A 22,539-nucleotide genomic window follows, 5' to 3' on the forward strand; every position below is an offset into this window, starting at 1 on the left:
CTTGACGAATATGAGCTTATAGCTGAATCTACCACCCTAATTAGGATAATGTTGTTTTCGAGTGTGTAGGTGATTCACAAAGAAAAATTCAGATGCAAAGTCATGTGAAAACTACCGGTGGTAGAGGACAGGTAAAGGCACCGGTGCAGAGAAAGGGTATGGGTACAACAAAAGCTTTTAAGAAACCTAGGGTTCCCATGGTGCTTGAGTATGATGAGTTAGGTCAACCTGTTGGCCAATGGCACAATAAAATTTTCTAGTCACATTGGCATACTTACTCGTAAAATACCCATTACACTTGAGTGGGAAGAGATACCTCACCGGTTGCTTTAAACGTTTTTGGACGATACAATGGAAAGTATTTTGAATTTTCCAAGATATTCATTACACTTGAGTACATGAATGAGGCATAACCCGCACCGGCCCAAAGTTTTGCAAGGTATATAACGCCTGACAGCTGCCTGGGCAACAGCCTGGGCTGTTGTAGCTTCCTGGGCTGGTGGAGCTGCTTGGGTTGGTGCAGCTACTTAGGCAGCAACTGTCTGAATCTCTCAGTTTTTTTTTTTTTTTGCCTTGCCTAACATGGACATTTGCTATTCTTACAGAGTGTGTTCAGTATTCCCGACGAGCCAGCCAAGAGAAAATTGTTTAAAGCTTTTGTACAAGAGAGATTCAAAAACTTAAAAAGTTACTTGAGAACCAGATGGATCCATAACAAAAAAAGGAAAAGACCAAAGAAAAATGTGAAAGCTACTGAAGAAAAGGAGGAACCTGATAAGAAACCATGGGATTTATATCCACAAATAACGGTCCAGGATTGGGAGAAGTTTGTAGCAAAATCAGTAATTATAACCGCACTTGTATGTTTTATATATCAATTAGAGTAGGCTACTTAATTTTGGTTTACTACAAAGAATGATGCTAACATTTCTTAATGTGTAGGAAAAAATTGAACAAGCTAGAATAAATAATAGGAAGAAAATTTATAGCCATCATATGGGTTGTAAGACATTTGCAGAATGTAGACCAAAATGGATCAAAGAGTATACCCCAAATCAAAACTATCATCATCTTATAAATCGCTTTGTTCCACGGTCACAACTTTGGTATGTCGTGCAACTGACAGGTGGTGTGTTATGCATGGGATCGACAAGAAAATCGGTAAGTATGTCATGCAGCCGAATACAAAAATATTAGCAAATGCACTTGTAAGCAACCTATGCTAATTATGCTAATACTACACCCTTATTATAAAATATTTTCATATAAAGTATATCTTACTAAGAACTGGTAACTTTTTGTTTTGTTACAGCTCGAGCATACGTCGGAAGTGATTGAAGCCAAGCTCACTCTAAGCATTGAAAAAGATCATTTCACCTTAGCTTTGGGAAAACCATACCACCCTGGGCGGGTTATTTAATCTGGAGGGAAACAACTAGGGTAGGAAAAGGTAATGGATTAAGAATACACTAGATTAGGAAGAATTATATCAAGTGTTAATTTGCCACATTGTATGGATGAGAAGGAAAAGGAATCAATTAAGACGGAGATACGCGTAGAGGTGCAAGAACAGATGCAAAGTCAATTTAATGCCATTTTAAAGCACATGAACTTGCCAATTTTTCCGTTACCCTCAATTACCCCATTGGACTCATGTAGTCACCCAGGGCACCGAGGATGACCCACTTGTTGAGAGAGAGGTAATTTCATTACATTCAAATTACGTCATATGAACTTGGTCAAACGAGGTCTTTGCATTCTTAATTATTTTACTATTGCAGGTTCCTAGTCCTATGGATACAGAGTCAATGAAGATTGAAAATCCGACACCTGAACCTTTTCCTAATGTTAAGGTAAAGTTCAGTAGCTAATCAAATTTGCTCCTATTAAGCTTTCGTTCGTTATTTCATAACTTATGTCCTAATCAAATATGTAGAAAGAGACACCTTGTGAGCTTCTTCACCCCGGGGAAAAATGGATGGAGAGTTGAAATTGGTGGAGTATGGGTGGAGTTGAAATTATATCCATTTCAAGTCTAATACTAGCACCCACTATATCTCGGTCGGGATCAATTTTATAGTAGATGGGTTTGAGGACTTACCACTACCGGTGCCTAGAGAGGAATATGATTTCTTTAAGCTGCGTGATGCAAACGGTAGCTTTGTGCAATGGCCACGATCAGGTGAGGTTGATAGGAGGGGTAAGTATACACTACTTGTATTTAAAACATGTCCACAATATCTTGTAATATGATCATGTGCTTTTATGTAACTAGATTACAAAGGAAAATCAGTCCGCTAAAAGGAAGAAGGTGGAGAAGACAAAATCCAAGGAAGAAAGTCCTCCAAAGAACATGGAGCAAGGACAAGGGTTGAAGGGTGAACACTTGTCGAAGAAGCGTTTGAGAGCTTTTTCTACTCCATTGGCAGAAGCCAATGTCCTTAAGTCTCTCTCAAAAGCATGTACTTTTCTTCACAACCGTGTTAGTGAGTTGCCTTGGGATTGACATATTCAAGTGAATTCACCTAAGGCATAGTTCTACTACGATGATGATGCGATCGCATACATTTCAAGAGTGGATGTGACGGAATTTCTAACCTGTTCCATGCTTAACATTTCCATCAATGCCTAACATTTCCATCAATGCCACTATTCCGAATCATATTGTTTTAATGATATTTCCGAATGTAAACAATGCAAATAGTAATTTATTTCCCACATTACTCTCATGAAGGTCACTACAAGAGCTTCTTATTAGTAAGCCAAATTCTAAGGCTTTAGTAGGGGGTTATGCCCCGAGCAGACCTCCATAACCAAATGCTTATGCAACCCTCGTGATGTGGAATATTACCTTGAGCGGATTATTAACGAACCAAGGCATGCAGGAGACAATTTCATATTAGCCCCATGCTTTGAGGAGTACGTTTAAATATGTCATAGCTAAGTTGTTTGTTAAGTATATATGTTGACGTCTAACAACTAATAGATTGTTATTTGCTAAATATAATATATATATATATATATATATATATATATATATATATATATATATAGTGCTCATTGGAGCCTTATGGTGATTTGTGTTTCCAATAACACAATATACTACTTTGATTCGGCTCATATCTGACCACCAAGGAAGTTGCTAGTGAATAACCTACTAAATAAGTACATGCTGCTTCCTGTTATTGTATATCCTCACCTAAGTCATTGAGTAGTTATGTTTTTAACTTTAATCTTATTTTCCTGAAATGTTATGAAGAAGCCAAATTGTCATTCAGTTACGGGTCCTACTTAGGAATATTCAAAGGTAATGCCTTAATATAGTGATTTATTTAATAAACTTGGGTTCGATTATGGCTATTCATGACTAGATTAGATTTGTTTCATGTCATTGTGCACAACAAGACAACGGAGTTGATTGTGCCCTATACGTGATGAGGTTTATGTTTGACATAGTCAATAGTTGCACGGAAACTCAACACGTTGAGAAGGTATACGATTTCTTTCGTTCGATCAATACTTGCTTCCTTTATTGCACCGAACACATAAAAGGGAAAATGAGAACCCGAGGAACCCACCCAAGTATATGCAGAACCCGAGGCAGCTACGGAACCCAAGGCATTTGTCGGGTTCTGCCCAGGCAACTGCAGCTACAGCAGCCATGGCAACAGCCCAGTCAGCTACAGTAGCCTGGCAACAGCCCGAGTAGCTGCAACAGCCCTGGCAGCAGCTCGGGGAGTAGCTGAGCCATGATGATAGTTGGGAATTATGGTCAATTTTGGTAAATTTGGTAAATTGGGTAAAATTTTATGTACTTGGTGAGTAATTGTTAGTGAATTTGGTAAATAAGTCATATAGGCCGATTTTAGATAAAAAGCATCCTAAAACTTAGTAAAATTCTCTTTTGATGTGATTTCAAACCTTACACACCTAATACTAGGTAATATGGGCATGCTATAAGAAATAAAAGTTCATTTGAAAAAAAAAGTAGAAAATGGGCAAAGTAGAAAAGTCATATATCCCTTATTTGTTCGATTTTGGATAAAAATCATCCTAAAACTTAGTAAAATGATCTTTTTATGTGATTTTAAACATTAAAAACCTAAGACTAGGTAATATTTTTATTTTATGAGAATGATATAGTTCATTTGATAAGAAATGTAGAAAATGGGAAGGTAGAAGTCATATAGGCCTAATTTGGGCGATTTTTGATAAAAAGCGTCCTAAAACTTAGTAAAATGCTCTTTTGATGTAATTTCAAACCTTAGAAACCTAAGAGTAGGTAATATGGGCATTTTATGATAAAGAAATAGTTCATTTTATATAAAATGTAGAAAATGAAGAAAGTAGAAGTCATGTAGGCCTTATTTGTGCCATTTTGTAAAAGAAACAAACCTGTATATGTGGCCTTTGAAATATTTGACATATATAATGTTTGGTTTTTTCTTTTTTTCCCAAAGGTTTGCAAGATTCAAAGAGAAGGCCCATTAACAAGCAAAGAAAATGGTGAAATTCGCGATATGTGGGTTTTTTTTCGTGACATTTGATGGCATCTAGAATTGTCAGAGTGGGTGCACACACACCGAATAAATTAGTGAGCTTGAGTTTAGTTATTATAAACAATATTTTAGATATGTTTTTTTATATATATATATTTACATTAATTATAATTAGTACGTAGTATTTGTTAGTGTTATCTTTATGTATATTGGTGTACTTACATATTATTGTTAGTCAAATATATAATTGATGTTACTGTTGATATATATATATATATATATATATATATATATATGTATGTATTTCATGCTGTTATTGTATTATTATTCTTGTAATATTTTAATTATTAATAATTTATAATATTAATATTATTAATAATTAATAATAATATTATTATTATTATTAATTCATAATATTAAGACAGATCATAATTTATAATACAAATAGGTCACTAATTATATTTAAACAATTCAATAATACTATTATTATTGATTGATAATAATTTGGAAAAAATTTAAAAGGGAAGCGGTTTGGCGCCAAAACCGCTTCCCATTACACTTGACATAATAATATGTCAAGTGCAAATGGCAAGCGGTTTGGCGCCAAAAGCTGCCTTTCTCTACCTAATGGCAAGCCCCCTAAGCCCATGCGGTTCAAAACCGCTTTCCATTAGGGCGTATGAACCGCTTGCCATATGGTTTCTACTAGTGACAAAAACCCCAAAAAATCTCTCTTTATTTTCCTCTCTTTTTCCTCTCCTTTTTCTCTCTCTTTCCCACGCCTCTCTGTCTCCCCTTTTTTCTCTCCCACCGGTGAACATTGGCGCCACCACCAACGAATGGTGACCACTGCCGGCTAACAGTAGTAGTTGGCGACCACCAGCCGGCCACTATGCCCTCGCTCCTCCTTTCTCTTTTTCGGTTTTAGTAGATTCTTTAAAATTAAAAAAAAAATTCTCTTCCTAGTTTAATTCTATGTTTCTAAAGCATGATTTTAATTATGTTTTGGTATTGATTTTGGGTATATGATGTTGTTAAATTATTCATATAAATTTCAAATTTTTATTTAATCAAGAACCCAAATTATGAACCCTAGAATTTGGGAATTTTATGTAATTGGTTAATGTTTGATGTCAGGTTGTTATTATTGATTAATTCATGGTTAAACCATGTTTTAATGATTTTAAAGTCCTCAATTTAATTATGTAATTTAATTATACACATACTTTTTAATTATTGAGTTAGGGCTTAATCACCAATAAAAGAGAAAAAGGTTTTAATGATTTAAATATGATTTCACTAGTAGAATAATGTAAATGGGAAGTTATTATTGAATTCCGCTTTCAATAACCCACAAAAACCCACCCAAAAAAAATGAAACATACAAATGGGAAGCGGTTATGTGTGAACTGCTCCCAAATATTGTAATTGGAAGCGGTTTGAACGTTGAACCGGTCCTCATTTGCTAAGAAAAACCTAAAGGTGTTCCTTCTTCTCTCTCCTCTCTTATTTCTTACACCTCTCCTTCTCTCTCCTCTCTTATTTCTCACGCTCATTTCTCTCTCCTGCCTCCTCATTTCTCAGGCTTCTTCTTCTTCTTCTCCCTCATCTCCCCTCCTTCTTCTATCTTCTTCTCTTTCCTCTCCCCTCATTTTTCACGCCTCCTTCTCTCTCCTCTCTCTCCCCTCCATTCTCGATCACTTCCTCTCCTCTCTCCATCTCTTTCTCTTTCTCTATCTCGACAACAACCATCGGCCAACAACCACCGTCCAACATCCACCGACCAACACCCACCGAACAACCAACACCTACTAGCCCACCCAATAGCCCGCAACACCAACAACAACATCGATGAGGTTCTTTCTCTTTGTTCTTTCTTTCTCACAAACTTCGGTTTCATGGTTTTTTATGTAAAATTCGAACATGAAAACTCTAGATCTAGAAGTTTCTTAGTCGAATTTGACCCTTAAAACCAAAATTTCAAGCACAATATCTATAAAGGCTTAAAACAACACACAAGTCTTAAAGCAATAGCAATGGGGTAATGAGCTTTGATTCATTCATCAATCACTCCTCAAAGAAGTTTAATTTGATTACATGGAGAATTACTAGTGAACACTGAAACTACAGTAACACAATTATTCTACCAAGAGCCTAGAAAACATAAAGAAGTACTTCAAGTACAATGCATAAGGAAAATACAAGGGAGAGGGAGGGGATATAAGGAGAAAGAGGAGGATTCTTACATCCTCCCCCCACTTATGAAAACTAAGTCTTTTTTGAAGGATTTAAAGTACCTACTTAAAGAAGAGGTTTTATGGCTTTTTTGTCATTAAATTAAGTTGATTAGTAAGGTTTAAAAAGTATTATATTTGACGTAAATTCGTGAGAATAGTGGATTAATTATAGTTATGTATTTTTATATGTAGAAAATTTTGAGCTAGGTGATTTCTAGCGAGTGTGGTCGAGTTTAGGCATTATTCAAGGTAATTATGTTCATAAGAATATTTGTGTATGCGTAGTATCATGTTAGGATTTTGAATTATAATTTGAGTGATAAACTAGTAGCATGTTTGGGTGAATATATGCTTGTAATCAATTTAGGATGACTTGAATTATTATAAATGCAAGCATGGGAATATGTTATTTGAAGCATGATACAAGTTGAATATGCAAGAATCATGGAAGTATGTTTTATTTTCAAGTATCAAGAAAGCATGAAATTAATAAGTAAGACTTATGCATGTTAAAAGAGCTATAATTAGAGTTATTGAGCATGATTCATAAATTTAAGTCTTACCCATTCACTATTGGTGTTGAGTCAAGACTCAAGAAGCTAGTTTATTTATTTACTCGATCAAGCAAGTTGGGTTGTAGTCCAGGAAGTTTATTGGTGCATTCTATGCACCAAGATAGTAATCGTGCAAACTTGTGCACAAACTAGGCAAGGAACCTTAATTAAAATAAATAGTATGTGCCCACTAATTAATTCAAGAATGAATTGGAAGTATGTATTGAATGTTGTTATGTTTAATCTTGAATGATTGGTAGGAGTCTTCATAAATTAAATTAGTAATAAATCACGTAAAGTGTAAGAGGATACGCACCAAAACTCTTGGAACGTATATACCTTGAGTATGAACATATGGGGGGGTATAGGATTTTATATTTGACCATAGCTTCTACATAGGTACAGGACGCTGTACTTTATTTATTTATTATTAAGCGCTGGAATTTCGCCACAAGGTGACACTAGTTGGTACTCGCTTGGTTAGCTCCCAAGTGAGGGGTCCCTTAATATTAAGTAAATAGTTAAGGTGAGGAAACCCGTTCGATGCGTAATCCAAAGCTATTAATAATAATTAATATTGTTAGTTATGAGACAAACGTAAGTTGACTTATGATTGTATGGAAAGCATGTTTTAATTAATTTATTAATGTTAGGATAATCATGTTAGTGTGGTGCATGCATATGTACTTAGCTCTTGCTGATTCGTACTTTTGTGTTGGTGTTTAACTTTCCTTTGGTTGGCTCTAATATAACCCATTTATATGGTTAGTAGAGGGTTGAAATAAAAGGGAAAGTGGCAAGTACTTGAAGCACGAAGAGCATGAAGGAAATGAGTGCAGAGAGTTGTTATGCTTTCCTAGTTTAATATTATGAATTATTGGTATATTAATTATGGACTAACACTACTATGTTTATTTTACGTTGGTTTTAAAAGGGTCGTGTTTGGTTTGGTTCCAACTTGCGAACTATTTAATTTTACTTTTGTTTTGAGGTTCTGAGCTCAAGTTTTATTTTAAAAATTGGATTTTATTTTAAACTTCCATTGTGTGACTTTGAAAATAGCCTTAGATGTTATCATAGTGGCGGTAATATTTTGGATATTTCCTAAAAAAAAGGTTTATTTAGAGTAAAAATATATTTTAAAAGAAGAAATTTTTAGGGTATTACACTTAGGTAGTGGGGAGTTTCATCATGTGACAAATGATCTTGCCAACCTTTCTCTACATGCTCTGTATGGTAGCACTGAGGAACTTGTAATTGGTGATGGTGCCACTCTTTGTATCTAGAATAATGTTTCATTCTCTAACTTGAATCCTTTTCATTTCTCTAATGTTTTACATGCGCCTTTCATCTCTAGAAATATTATATCCATCAATAAATTTTGACAAGACAACAATATAATATATACCAGCATTGAGTTTTTTTTTAGACAACGGTTACAAGTAAACACACAGCAACAACTTAGCCCGCCACTATGACCCTATGACCATATCACGAGCTACAGACTCCATTAGAATTCCATTACAGTTAATATCGTTAACAAAGTATGGATTAGAAATAAGGGAAAAACTTAGACATTCATAACTTCTTTTCTTCCTTGGATGGCTAAAGTAATCTTGTGAAGGAGAGGGTGAATCTTTACTTTTGCCTCCTTTGCGATACCTGCAAACAACGCTAGGGTGAGTAGTAATCGCCTTGAATAATCTTCTTCTCATTGTTGATGATCTCCATGCCGAGCACTGGGGTTGTTGATAAGCCGCTTTCCTCCTTGCCTTAACTATTCGAAGTTTCTTGGGAGCTTGCTCTAGATTAGGAGCTATTGAGAGGGAACCATTGCTTGACCTGCATAAAAACACATTAGGATGTTGGTCATTCACTACCCTATTTTGAGTTCCTTCACCTGAAGTTTTTCCTTTACATTCAATGAGGTTATCATTTGTCTCTTGGCTCTCCCTTGCTCGTTTTCCAGAGTTCTCCGAGATTTCACTAGCCTCACCACCTTGAGGCTGCTCCTGGTTTGCGGCGAATTTGGAGGGGGAATCTAATTTCACATTTCCTTGGTTTCCTTCATCTTTTGAGAAACTCTTTACCTTGGATGCTATTCGAACATACATAAAAGATCCTTCATTAGAATTAAAGAAATGGTAGGATCTCCCTTGCTTTAATGATAAGTAGTCCTTTCTTGACATAGAAATAATGGAGCCCAGCCTTCTTCGGTTAATAAACCGATATTTAGGCTATGCCTGATTGAAATTTTTTTTTGGGGGGGGGGGGGGACAATCTTGCACCATCCTCCATATTGGAATCCATTATGCCTCCAACTGTCTCACTTAACTGGCTCTCCTCTCTCATCCCATCTTGAGGACACTGCTCCATTTTTTGGAGACTTTTGCTTGTCTAAATTAGCACGTGTTGAACGTCTTGGATACTTGACATTGCTCAATTACATTCTTTCCTCCAGAAGCCTCCATTACTCTCCTTTTTGGGGAAGATAATCCCAGTCCTAACCCAGGCGGTGTAATCCTATTGGGATGAGAGTTTTCTGACGAGTTAGTGGCCAAAGATTCAGTTTCCTTAAGCTTTTTAGCTATCTCTTTGTTTGAGGGATCTAGACTTGAGGCTAGCTTAAAAACCAAAAAAGCCAAGTCTCTCTATGAAGCTCAATTGCTGTCATTGATCTTATAAACAAAGCTTTAACATTAGATGGGTTAAAGTCTAATACAATTGAGCAAACACAGCATACTTGGATGAAATCCTTCTTCTTACCAAGGCAAACTGCAAATTAAGAAGAACACAACTAGCCAAGTCATGGAACACCCTTATATATTACTCAAGATCTAAGGCTACCCTAGAAAGAATCACCCCTGCAAACCCATATTTTTCCAAAGCCTCATCAAAGCTACTATGTTTATAAAGCTCATTCCCTTCTTCCTTCATCTCTTTTACAAGATTCAAGATACCCTTAGGAGTATTCGAATTGGCAATGAAATTGAATTGATAAAATGCTTATCTCGATCTTCCTCATTCAGGTTATCTCCTTCCGAGAGGAGTCGATTGAGCTCCTCCTTCAGCTTCTTATAGACATCCAAGGAACATGTTGGGACACACTAGCAAGCTAGAACAACTACTACACAAGACCTAAATAAAGACACTAAACTTGATGAACTTTCTATAGCTTGGACTCCTAGAAAACAAAGGAGAAAGATAAATTAAAAGAAGAATTAAGAAAAAAAGCAGAACTTCTCATACATCACAGCTTAGCCAACTGCCGCACCGAGGCTCCAACGAAACAAGACAAAGATGGACCAACTTGGGAAGACTAGTGGTGGGGCCTATGGGGGACTCTGCCGGAGCCCCTTGGTCCCTTTACTAAGCTCGCCAACGACCAGAGGAGCTGGATCGGTCGCCGGCAAGCTGAATATTAATGGAATTTAGTAAAGAGGGACGTGGGTAGTTGGACGTTGGGGAGCATGATATTTTTACATACAACCTTATATACTAGCATTGAGTTCTTACCCTCTTTTTTGCCGTTCTATGGAGCTTTCAATGGAAACCATCCTTCACCACGGTCCAACTAGAGCTAAAGTCTATTAATGGAATCCAAGTCGACCTCTAGTCTTTACAAGTCTCAAATTACCGGTGAATGATTAGAATCGTTGTCTTAGACATCTATCTTCATCTTTCCTTAGGATTTTGAATTCGTATTTCAATTAGCAATTTCAGATTTTTTTTTTCAATGCCTCATTATAATTCTGGCAATATGAATAAAATTCATTGTACAAGGTACCTTTTTTAATTTTAGCTCTAGATTTTGGAAATCCTCAAGGCTCTAGGAGTATTTTTTAAATATTTATTCGGAACTTCAATTTCCATGAAAAAGTACTTAATCTTTCACTTATTGTTATATTCAATTAATATCCTATGAATACTTGATAAGCTTGTAGGGAATATTTCAAGCATTACCCCAAACTTGAACCCCGCTGTGATCATACACCTAAGCATGGTGGGTCTAAAGGGAAGGATGCTAGAGCAAAAGAGTCGCCAACAAGTTTTAGGAACTTGTAAACCGTTCACAGGGTGAGGTTATGCCTAGGATCATGCCTAGGATCCTGCTATTATTATGCTTTAACATGATCATGATTAATTTTATTATTATGATTATTTTTATTATTATTATTATTATTATGGTTATTATGATGATTATTATTATCATGTTGCTTGATATTTATTGTTATTGCTTGATCACGCCTTTTGTGCATGTTTGAAGGGAATTGGTACTTGTAATCACGCTTAATAAGATAATTAATAATCTTGTTTAGGGTTAATTTGATTATAATTCAAGTGGTCGCCAATAATAGATTTATTTGTGCATTTATATTCAACCAACATAGATAAATAGGTTTAGGGTAAACCTAATGATTGCAAGTTAGTCAGAAAGCGCACATGAATACGATCAGAATAAAGTAGAGGCCTATTATTAGGGCAGGTTCAATCTCTTTTAGGTTGGATTTGTACCTTCATCCCCAAACTAGCAGTCATTGTTCCATACCTATTGGAGTTGACGATCTCATGGATCGTTAAGTTGTGTAACCTTCACCCTGTGAACGGTTTTACAAGTTCCTAAAACTTGTTGGCGACTCTTTTGCTCTATCTTCTTTCCCTTTGGACGCCAGCGTACTTTAGTGTATGATCACAGTGGGGTTCAAGCTAGGGGTAATGCTTGAAATATTCCCTACAGTTTTTGGCGACTCCATTGGGGAGGATTTCTATTTTAATTCCTGAAATTTATTAAGACAATGGTTTAGAATGAGTGGATAAGACTCGAAAAGTTCTAAGTATTTCATGTGCGTAATTTTGATTAACATTATTGTCATATGCATAAAAAAGATATCATTGGAAAGACCATCCGTAATGAGTTAAAAACATAGGATTTTTACACGTAGGATATTTGAGGAATATCTTTCACAACTAGGATCGAAATAATGCTGCGCGAAACTGGAAAATTTTATCGAGCACAGAAAGCTGCTAAGGCATGTAGGAACTAGCGTCAGAGAACAAAGATTAGCTCCAACGTTTTGACTTTAGCGCCAGGCGACAGCCTCTGTCGCCAGGCGCTAAAGCTAAAAAGTGGCGCTAGCCTCTGTTTGCTGGCACCAAGTTCTTCCAATACCGAGCCAGAAATATGCGTTCTAATTTTGACCAGTTTTTAGCATTGTTTGCTCGATCCTACTTCCTGATAAAGTTTTTTCTTACTTTTCTGAAACCCATATGTGTTCTAGATATGGACATAACCCTCTGGGAATTCATGCTCCATCTACCTGATTGAACGCTCTAAGCAACAAAGGGTACATCTGAGAATGTTTAATTCATCAAACCATGGAGGATAGTTTTTCTAAAATTCGCAGTGTCCCATCCACTCGCGCCAACCCTTCACGGTTAGGCTTTTGCGAGGTGAATCCGGATAATTAACCTTAGACCCTTTATTGACTAACCCATGTCCCGAACTTTAGAGAACTAGAGCCATGGTTAGGTTGCAAACTCATTGCATCATATTGTGCCTACTTGACTTATTGTGCATTATTTGTTGTGCATACTATATGTGATTTTTCCTAACCGTTTGTTTGACTTGTGCTAAGATTAAATAAATTAATTTAAGACTAAAAGAACTTTGCCTAATTAATTAATTTATTTATTTATTTAAGTAAATAAAGTCTAATATTTAATTAGAGTTGACTTAGTACGACTTTAGGTATACCCCTGTAGAGTAATAATACCGAAAACAGTTTCAGATCGACGCTCCAGCAATGGCGCTAAAATTTGAACTGTAGCGCCACTCTGTGGAGCGTAGCTCCTGGAGACAATCCTGTCATCTGGCGCTACACTGCAAAGAGAGGCGCAAGTCCTGTCATTTTGAGGACAGTTCGGTTTATTGCTCGAGTCATCACTTTGTGTCCAATTACACAGTTTGCTAATCAATTCGGTTAATTTTTACAGTTGATAATACCGTGTCAAGTCATTAATCGAGTCTAAGCACTAAGTCCCATGGTCTTATAGAAAAGTCAAAGCATGTCACTTGCACTCACCATATAAAGCACACACTAATGCACACTTTGACCATATCTAAGAGAGTCTTGTATGCGCATTTTTTCCGTCATTTTTTTAGGGGGTAAGTCGGATATTAATCCTCCAATTTAAACCACTTTATTAAATACCATACTTGATTCCCAAAAATATACACCTTATTTTTGCCAAAAATATGCACCCTATTTTTTTTATTTTTTTTTTATTTTTTTCTGTTTTTAAAACCGTAAAGTCAAGGTCAATTGGAGTCAAATAATGAAAAAAAATGGTTTAATTTATAGCGTGTGGTCAAGAAATGAAGGTCTTTTAATCAAAGACAATCTTTTTCTATAAGTCCAACTTTTCGACAAACCCATCGCTCGTAAGAGAAAATCTAGGACAATAATGGAAACTCAAGAAGAAGTCAATGAGCTCAGGAACCAACTGATTACCGTGACTGAGGCGTTAAAGGTTATAACCCTCAAGATTGATGATCTTGTGAAATAACAACAGATGGTCCTCATGCAAGAGAGTTTGAGCAAACTGTCTAGCGACTACAAATTTCAAGGGATTAGCTCACTAGGGGTCTCGGTGGACAAGGATCTTCTTCCGCAGAAGTTCAATGCCAATGACATTTGAAATTCAAAGCAACTGATAACCCTTACTTTAATTTAAGAGCCTTTGAAACAATAATGAGTATTAAGGGTATCGACAAGAAAGTGTTTCCCTCTCTGTTCTCACTATCTCTCGAAACTGTTTGCCAACAATGGTTCTTTTCTCTCGAGAAAGAAAAAACCTCCACCTGGGAGTCCATAGTAAATGCTTTCATTGATAGATACAAATGCAATATTCAAGTTGAGACCGATTATAGGGAACTTGAAATCCTCAAGCAGAAGGAGAATGAAGGCTTCACCTCCTTCGTTAACAAATGGAGAGAAACCTCAGCTAAGATGATTGAGGTGCCAAGCGAAAAAGAGTCTGTAAGGTTATTCATCAAAAACCTTCAAGAAAAGTACTCCAAGCATCTCAAATATCAGAATAATCTCCATACCTTCAAGGCCGTCTACGACATTGGAATTAATATTGAAGACGACCTGGCTAAGTTGAAAGCTGCCAACAATAACTCCAATAGTGGATGGAAAGGCAAGAAGAACGACAATCCTTCTTCTTCCAAAACCACCCACTCAAACAATGTTAGCACTTTTAACTTAAGTGAAGTCCTTGCTATGAATAATCAAGGAAAAAAGAAACCATTTAGGAGGAACTTTACTCCTATTGGCATGAGTTATGACACCGCATTTGACCAATTAAATGCAAAAGGTCTTATAACTCCTATTGGACCATTTGGGGACCCACCAGTCAAGAAGAGGACGGCTAATTGGAATCCCAATGCACATTGCAAATATCACCAAGGTAGGGGCCATCTTACTGAGAACTGCTGGAAGCTTAAAGAAGTTATCCAAGACTTAATCGACAATAACAAGCTACCATTGCGCCCTGCTAGTAAGAAGCCAAGTATTGACAATGCGCCTCTCGCTCACTCCTTAGCCATCTCTGATGAGGAAAACGAGGTTGATCCCTCATCTCTCATCAAACCTGTCAAAGAAATCCATGCTATCGAAGAAGAGGAGGAGATCTTTTTCAATGCCATGGATAACCTTCCAGAATTAGCAAGTAAAGAGGACATATAATTGCTTACGTTGTCCATGTTAGAGGGATCAAACTTGCTACGTAAAGCTCACGGAGTTGTGAAACAACTGCAGAAGAAGTATGGCGAGGTTCCACTCTCGAAAAATAAACCTAGGAAAGAGTTCACACCCATGGGAATGACCTATGATGCTACTTTTGATCATCTCTATGATCAAGGACTAATCAAACCTATTGGCCCTACTGAGGATCCAACACTAGAAAAACGATCTTCAAGATGGGATCCCAAGTCCTACTGCAAGTACCATCGAGGGAACGGTCCTACCACAAATGAATGCTACAGGTTTTAAAACCTCATTCAAGATCTTATGGAAGCCAACAAGATTACATTACCTCTAGCTAGCAAGGAAACGATGAAACACTTTTCCTTGCAAGTAATCGATGAACCCAAGAAGAGTAATAGACTCTACACTCCAATCGGGATTCCGTATGCTCAAATGTTCAAAATGCTCTCCGAGAGTGGCGAGATCAAACCTCTCGAACCGAGACCATTTGAATCATTAAAAATGGCAGATAGATATTATTGTCAATACCATGAATCAGGGGGTCACACTATTGAAAACTGTTTTAAATTCAAGGACTTAATTCAGAAAATTATTGATGATAAGAGGCTAGTCTAAGTTCCACAAGAAGAAGACGTAAACATTAATGAAGTTTGGAACAACGATGAAGTTCGAAGACATTTATTTGAAAGACATGGTAGGACCTCCACCTTCGGTTTCATATGCCATGGATGACTTTTGGGTTAAAGAAGATTCATCAATAGATGTACTCACAAGATTCGGGAGAATGTAACCTCCCGTTTCGACACAGCCCATGCCAACCACACAACAAGTTCCCATACCTATCATAGAAGATAATGAAATTGTCAAACATTTCAAGAAAATCAAGGTCGAAATGAACGTATGGAAGATTCTGGAAATGTCTCGAGAACATAGGTTGGCCGTAATGAATGCCTTGGATAAAATAGGGATAGATTCTGACACCACTCCTGAGGGGTTGGCTAATTTCCTCACGAGTCATCTCCATAGTCCCATCAACTTGATCACCTTTTCCAACAAAGATTTACCTCTAGAAGGTGACAAGCATTATAAGGCATTAAACCTCACACTGGTTTGCAAGAGAAGGAATGTCCCTATGACCCTTGTAAACAATGGATCAGCCATTAATGTCTGTCCACTTAGAACTGCGAGAATGCTAGGCATAAGGGATGAAGACTTAACCCCGTCAACGCAAGGAATAAGAGCCTATGACAACACTCGTCGTCAAGCTCTTGGTAAAATTACTATGAATGTAACGGCGGGAGCGATAGATCACGCTACTACTTTCCAAATAGTAGATATTAAAGCTTCATTCAATCTATTGTTGCGACGCCCTTGGCTTCATAATCTAAAGGTCGTCCCCTCATCTCTCCACCAACAGGTAAAGGCCATAGTTGGAGGAATTCCTATTACCATCGGTGCTTCACCATGAAAATTAAAGCTATAGAGAATCCAATAATTAATGTGGATCACGATGAGGATGTTGAAGACTTGTGGGGCTTTAATGAAGAGGTCTCCTTAATCGAGGAGGATGAAAGGACCCCTCTCTGCCACGACCCCCACTCCAATATGATCGTGAATGCTATTCTGAAGAAGCAAGGACATTTTCCTGGGATGACCCTAGGAAAGAAGAAAGGAATAGCAAAACCGCTGGAATCACCTGGCCTCCCTAAATTAGACACTTTCGGACTTGGTTTCGAACCGACTCGAAAAGATCTCAAGCGAGCCCTAGAAAAGTCAAAGGCACGTAGGGACGCTCGCATCCAAAATAAAGCAATCCCAATGGATCAATATCCTCTTACCCTTAATGGACAATTTATAAAAGAAGGAGAGGAATATCCATGCTATGAATTTCCCGAACCATTTGTGGTAAATGGCATAAGGAAACCGGGATTTGAAATTTTCATAGATTGCTACTTCATAGACAAAATCCCAACTTCTGTCTATAAGGAGAAAGCACCCCCATGCTTTGACTTTAATGTCATGGGATTACTATTTGGGCGAGAAAAGAATGAGCCAACATACAAAGGGGATAACTCCTCGCTCATTCAGACAGTCCCACAAAGCGAAAGCTTTGATCCCTCGAAGCTAATCACTCCAGCGGAAGGATTACTACAAGGGTGGCGCAAGACCGTCAAGGTGACTACTCCAAGTGGAAGGAAGATCTCCATCACAATGGGACAAGGACCGATGTTCAAAGAGTCGTCAGAGTCAGAGTCTCTCCCTATAGAGTCATCTAAGTCCTTAGTCATAGCACATCCTCCTTCTATCTCTTCCCCTAGGATAGTTAGTGATCAAGTCCTTGAGGACATATACCTCTTTGATGTAATGATCTCAGAATTTAATAATATGGCTTCTTCACCTTACTCTTTGTGTTCTTCTTTAACTCAAGATGACGAGCCTTTCTTAACTAACAATGAAAAAGACAAAGAACTTATTAAAGCAATGGAAACACTTGAAAAGAAAACGCCGATAATTGAAGAAACTGAGATGGTTGATATCTCAAACGATTCAACCAATAAAAGAGAAGTTAAAATCGGACTAACACTTAATGAACAAGAAAGAACCGATTTAATTAACTTGCTTAAAGAATTCATCGATGTATTCGCTTGGTCATACGAAGATATGCCAGGCATTAATAGAGAAATAGCTCAACACACCATACCACTAATTCCAGGAATGAAACCCGTAAAACAAATTTATGTCGAATGAAACCCGACGTAGCTCTTAAAATAAAAGAAGAAGTTCAAAAACAAATAACTGCAGGTTCATCAAGGTATGCAAGTACCCCAAATGGGTCGCCAACGTCGTCCCAGTTCCAAAAAAGGATGGAAGGGTAAGAATGTGGGTCGAATATCGAGACTTAAATATCGCAAGTCCAAAGGACGACTTCCCTTTACCACACATCGGGTGGATAACACAGCAAATCATGCACTTCTCTCGTTCATGGATGGATACGCAGGCTATAATCAGATTCTCATGGCAGAAGAAGACATAGAGAAAATAACCTTCATAACACCATGGGGTACTTACTGCTACACAGTAATGCCATTCGGGTTAAAAAATGCGGGTGCTACTTACCAACGAGCAGCGACTGCCTTGCTCCATTACATGATGCATAAAGAAGTTGAAGTATACGTGGACGATATGATTGTAAAGTCAAAAGATCGCCTAGGCCATCAAGTAGCCTTATGAAAATTCTTCGAAAGGCTTAGAAAATACAACTTGAGGTTGAATCCATCTAAGTGTGCTTTTGAAGTCACCTCAGGCAAGCTTTTGGGTTATGTCATAAGCTCTAGAGGAATAGAGATAGACCCAACCAAGATCAAGGCAATCATGTCAATGCCACCACCCAAAACCGAGAAGCAGATTCGAGGATTTATTAGCCGATTGAAATACATAAGAAGGTTCATATCAAAATTGACGACAGTATGTGAACCAATCTTTAAAAAGCTTAAAAAGAATGTACCAGTGAAATGGGACGACGAGTGTCAAAAAGCCTTTGAAAAGATCAAAGCCTATCTCACGAATCCTCCTGTATTAGCACCAGCACTCCCGGGTATACCTCTTAGATTATACTTAACAGTTACCAAAGAGACAATGGGAGCCATGCTAGCGCAAGAAGTAGAAGGCAAAGAAAATGTGATCTACTATCTAAGCAAAAAGATGCTCGAGTATGAAGCACGCTATACACCACTTGAGAAATTATGCCTCGCTTTGGTGTGGGCCACAACCAAGTTAAGACATTACATGCTCGTGCATACAGTCTTTGTAGTTTCCCGATTAGATCCACTCAAATATTTATTCGAGAGATCGACACTCAATGGGCGCATATCGAGATGCATAGTCAACTTAGCCCAGTTTGATGTAAGGTTCATGCCACAAAAAGCTATCAAAGAATCTATGGTGTCGGATTTTCTAGCAGACTTTCTAATAGAAGACTCGACGCTAATACACGACAATGAATTTCCAGACGAAGAATTGATGGTCACTGAAGATGATACTTGGACCTTGTACTTTGACGGAGCCTCAAATCAAAAGGGATGTGGTGTTGGAGTATTACTAGTATCACCTAAAGAAGAGCATGTTCCAATCTCCATAAAGCTCGATTTCGACGTTACCAACAACGCTGCTGAATACGAAGCATGCGTCGTAGGCCTTGAAATAGCTTTGGCATTGGGAGTAAAAAGGTTACGGATATTCGGAGACTCTTCATTGATCATCAACCAAATCTCCAAGAGGTGGAAAGTAAGGAGTGAAAGTCTAGCCCCTTACCAAACTTATCTGGAAACCCTAACTAATCAATTAGAAAAGGTAGAATACACATATCTACCTATGAAGAAAATCAATTTGTTGATGCCTTGGCAAGACTAGCCTCAATGGTTAGGATTCCTACGGAAATCGAGCAAATGCCTCTAACTATAGAAAAAAGGCACAAACCGGCCTATATTCAAGCTATAGAAGACAATGAAGTAATCCAGGATGATGATGATGAGAAGAACCGTGGTATACGGATATACTCAATTATGTCACAAAAGAGCAAAACGAGCATTAAGACTCTTGGCTTCCCAATACGTACTCATAGACAACGAGCTACACAAAAGGGTACCTAAGGGTCGAGCTCTCTTATGTGTAGGAAAAAAAGGATACCCAAAGAGCAATGAGGATAGTCCACGAAGGAATTTGTGGAACTCAAGTTAATGGCAAAATGTTAGTCCAAAAGATAATGCGAGAAGGATACTATATATTGGACTACAATGAATAGGGATTACCATCAATACGTAAAAAGATGCCCTAAGTGTCAAATCTAAGCTCATTTACAACATGTCCCTCCATCTTTGCTCTACACCTACACGTCGCCATGGCCATTCTCTACTTGGGGAATTGACATCATCGGCAAAATAACTCCCCCAGGAACAAGAGGTCACGAATATATCTTAGTGGCAATTGATTACTTCACGAAGTGGGTCGAAGCACAATCATACGCTAAACTCACTGCAAAACATGTAGCACTCTTTGTCGAAAGAAATATTATTTGTCGATATGGAGTCCCACATGAAATGATAAGTGACAATGGAACTCACTTTCAAGCCGAATGTGAAGAATTGCTACAGAAATATGGTATTCAACATCATCATTCTTCTCCATATAAACCTCAGGAAAATGGAGCAGTCGAAGCAGTTAATAAAAATCTAAAGACTATCATCGAGGAAATGACGGAAAATTACAAGGATTGGCGTGACAAAATTCACTTCGCATTGTGGGGTTATCGCACGTCAATTCGCACATCAATAGGAAATACGCAATTTTCCTTGGTTTATGGAAATGGATGTCGTACAACCTGTCGAGCTAGAGATTTCATCTCTACGCATCGCATTAGAGAGCAAACTCGATGAAGTTGAATGGACTAGGGCAAGATATGAGGAGCTAATTCTACTTGATGAAAAACGACTAGAAGCTCTACATCACACTCAATGTTACCAAACTCGTATGGTTAGACATTTTAATAAGAAGGTCAAGACAAGAAACATCAAAGTAGGAGACTTGGTGTTAAAAGCATTAAGGAAAAATGTTTTAGATCCAAGAGGAAAATTCAGACCTAATTGGTCTGGACCCTATATTGTCAAAACAATCCTGTCAGGAGGTGCAACAAAATTAACTGTCATGTATGGCAATGAGTTCTCGAACATGACAAATCTTGACCAACTTAAAAAATACTACCCATAATCACTTGAGTAGGACACTCAAGAGAGCTATGTTTGGCCTGTTTCCTTAAGAAAGGATACGTAGGCAACCCTTTACGGGTGCGGCCACTTCATTTTTTTCAAACCTCGCATCCCAGACTTAATAAACAATTCAACAGAAGATCGACAACACATTGGCGTCACAGAAAAAATTCTGGCACCAGCCGATGAACATTAGCGCCAGACGACAGCCTCCGTCGCCTGACGCCTGACTGCCGCAGCTGGTGCCAGTCGCAGAATCGTGGTTCCAATTTACTGTAATATTTCAAGGAATATTTCGGTGTTTTTCGGAAAATTTTCGACTTCCGTACTCGAAAAAATTTCTGGAAAATTAATTTTTCAGTTTTCATTGCTTTAATAAATTAAATTTAAAGTAAACTATTTAATTAAAAGCTGGAATTTCATTAATAAAATAAATTACATTATTGATGGAATTTAAATAAAGCTTAAATAAATTAACTTTGAATTTAAACACTAAATCTAATAGTTAAAAGATAAGCAATGCTCTAATCTATTTTCTCTTTCTTTGCCCTCTTCCAATTCTTATCTGCGTCTTCTTCCTCATCCATAAACTTAGCTAGTAGGCATCCTTTAGAGGACCTACATTCAATCTTGGAGTAAATAGTTTCTCCCTTAGCTAGGATCCCATGCTTCTTTTCTACCCAAGCCTTTTTTTCTGTGGTGTCAGCTTTCCTTTTTCCTTTATCTTTCGCAAAACTTTTCTTCTTATGCATTGTAGGTGTTTTGAACTCAACTCTTTCACCCAAGCATTCCTTAGCAGGAATCACTTTGTCACCTAAACGACTCTTCACATCAGTTTTACTCTGATTTTTCTTCACGTCCTTTGGAGGTTTCTTCAGAAGCCACTTTTCACATCATGGGGCAAGGAAGGAGGAAACTTTTTGGTAATCACTTCCCATAAAGGTCTAGCACTCCAATAAGCATAAAATTTGTCTACTTCCTGAGAGATAGGGAACTCAAAGGGACGGCGAAGATCACCAGAAGGAATTGTTTGAAGTAGGTTGTATTGTCTTTTTACCCTACAAGGATAATAAAAAGTCATTCGGGACAAGCTTGGAAGACGAAAGAAAGGCTTCTTGTTGACACCATCCATCTTTTCTATTTTCCACCAAGGAATGACCCACTTGATGGCAAAATTATAAGACTAGAAGACCTTCTTCCATTCATGGCGCCCCATCTTAGAGAAGCGTTTCTTCCTTATCACGAAGCAATTTGGAGTATACTTCTCAATATTGTCTGGAGGGCTAATTAATTCCAGTCTTTCCATTAGCCACATCTGTAAAAAAATTTCAATGCGAATAAATTATTATTACTATACAAAAATATATTTTTGATTTCTGTAATTAAAAAAAAATTATTTTTCTACCTGTAATATAATTGGAGAGCCCCGGAAAGGTGCTTTTGGATTCTTCTTTAATTCATCAAGACTAAGAATAGTCTCTCCAACTATTAATGGCATTGGATTTCTCTCAGATTCAATCTGCTCTAAAACAGTGGATATAATTGCTTGACCCTCATTATTTTTACCACTAGTGAAAAAATATTGATTAAGCATGCAAAAGAGAAAAGCTCTTCTTTTATAAACATGAAAAGACTCAGAATAAGGTCTATCAAAATAATGGTGAGCAAATTCCTTCAAATTAACTATGCTACCATCTACTATTTTTGTTAGATCT

This window comes from Chenopodium quinoa, unplaced genomic scaffold (genome assembly GCF_001683475.1).
Source record: "Chenopodium quinoa cultivar QQ74 unplaced genomic scaffold, ASM168347v1, whole genome shotgun sequence".
Lineage (NCBI taxonomy): Eukaryota > Viridiplantae > Streptophyta > Magnoliopsida > Caryophyllales > Amaranthaceae > Chenopodium > Chenopodium quinoa.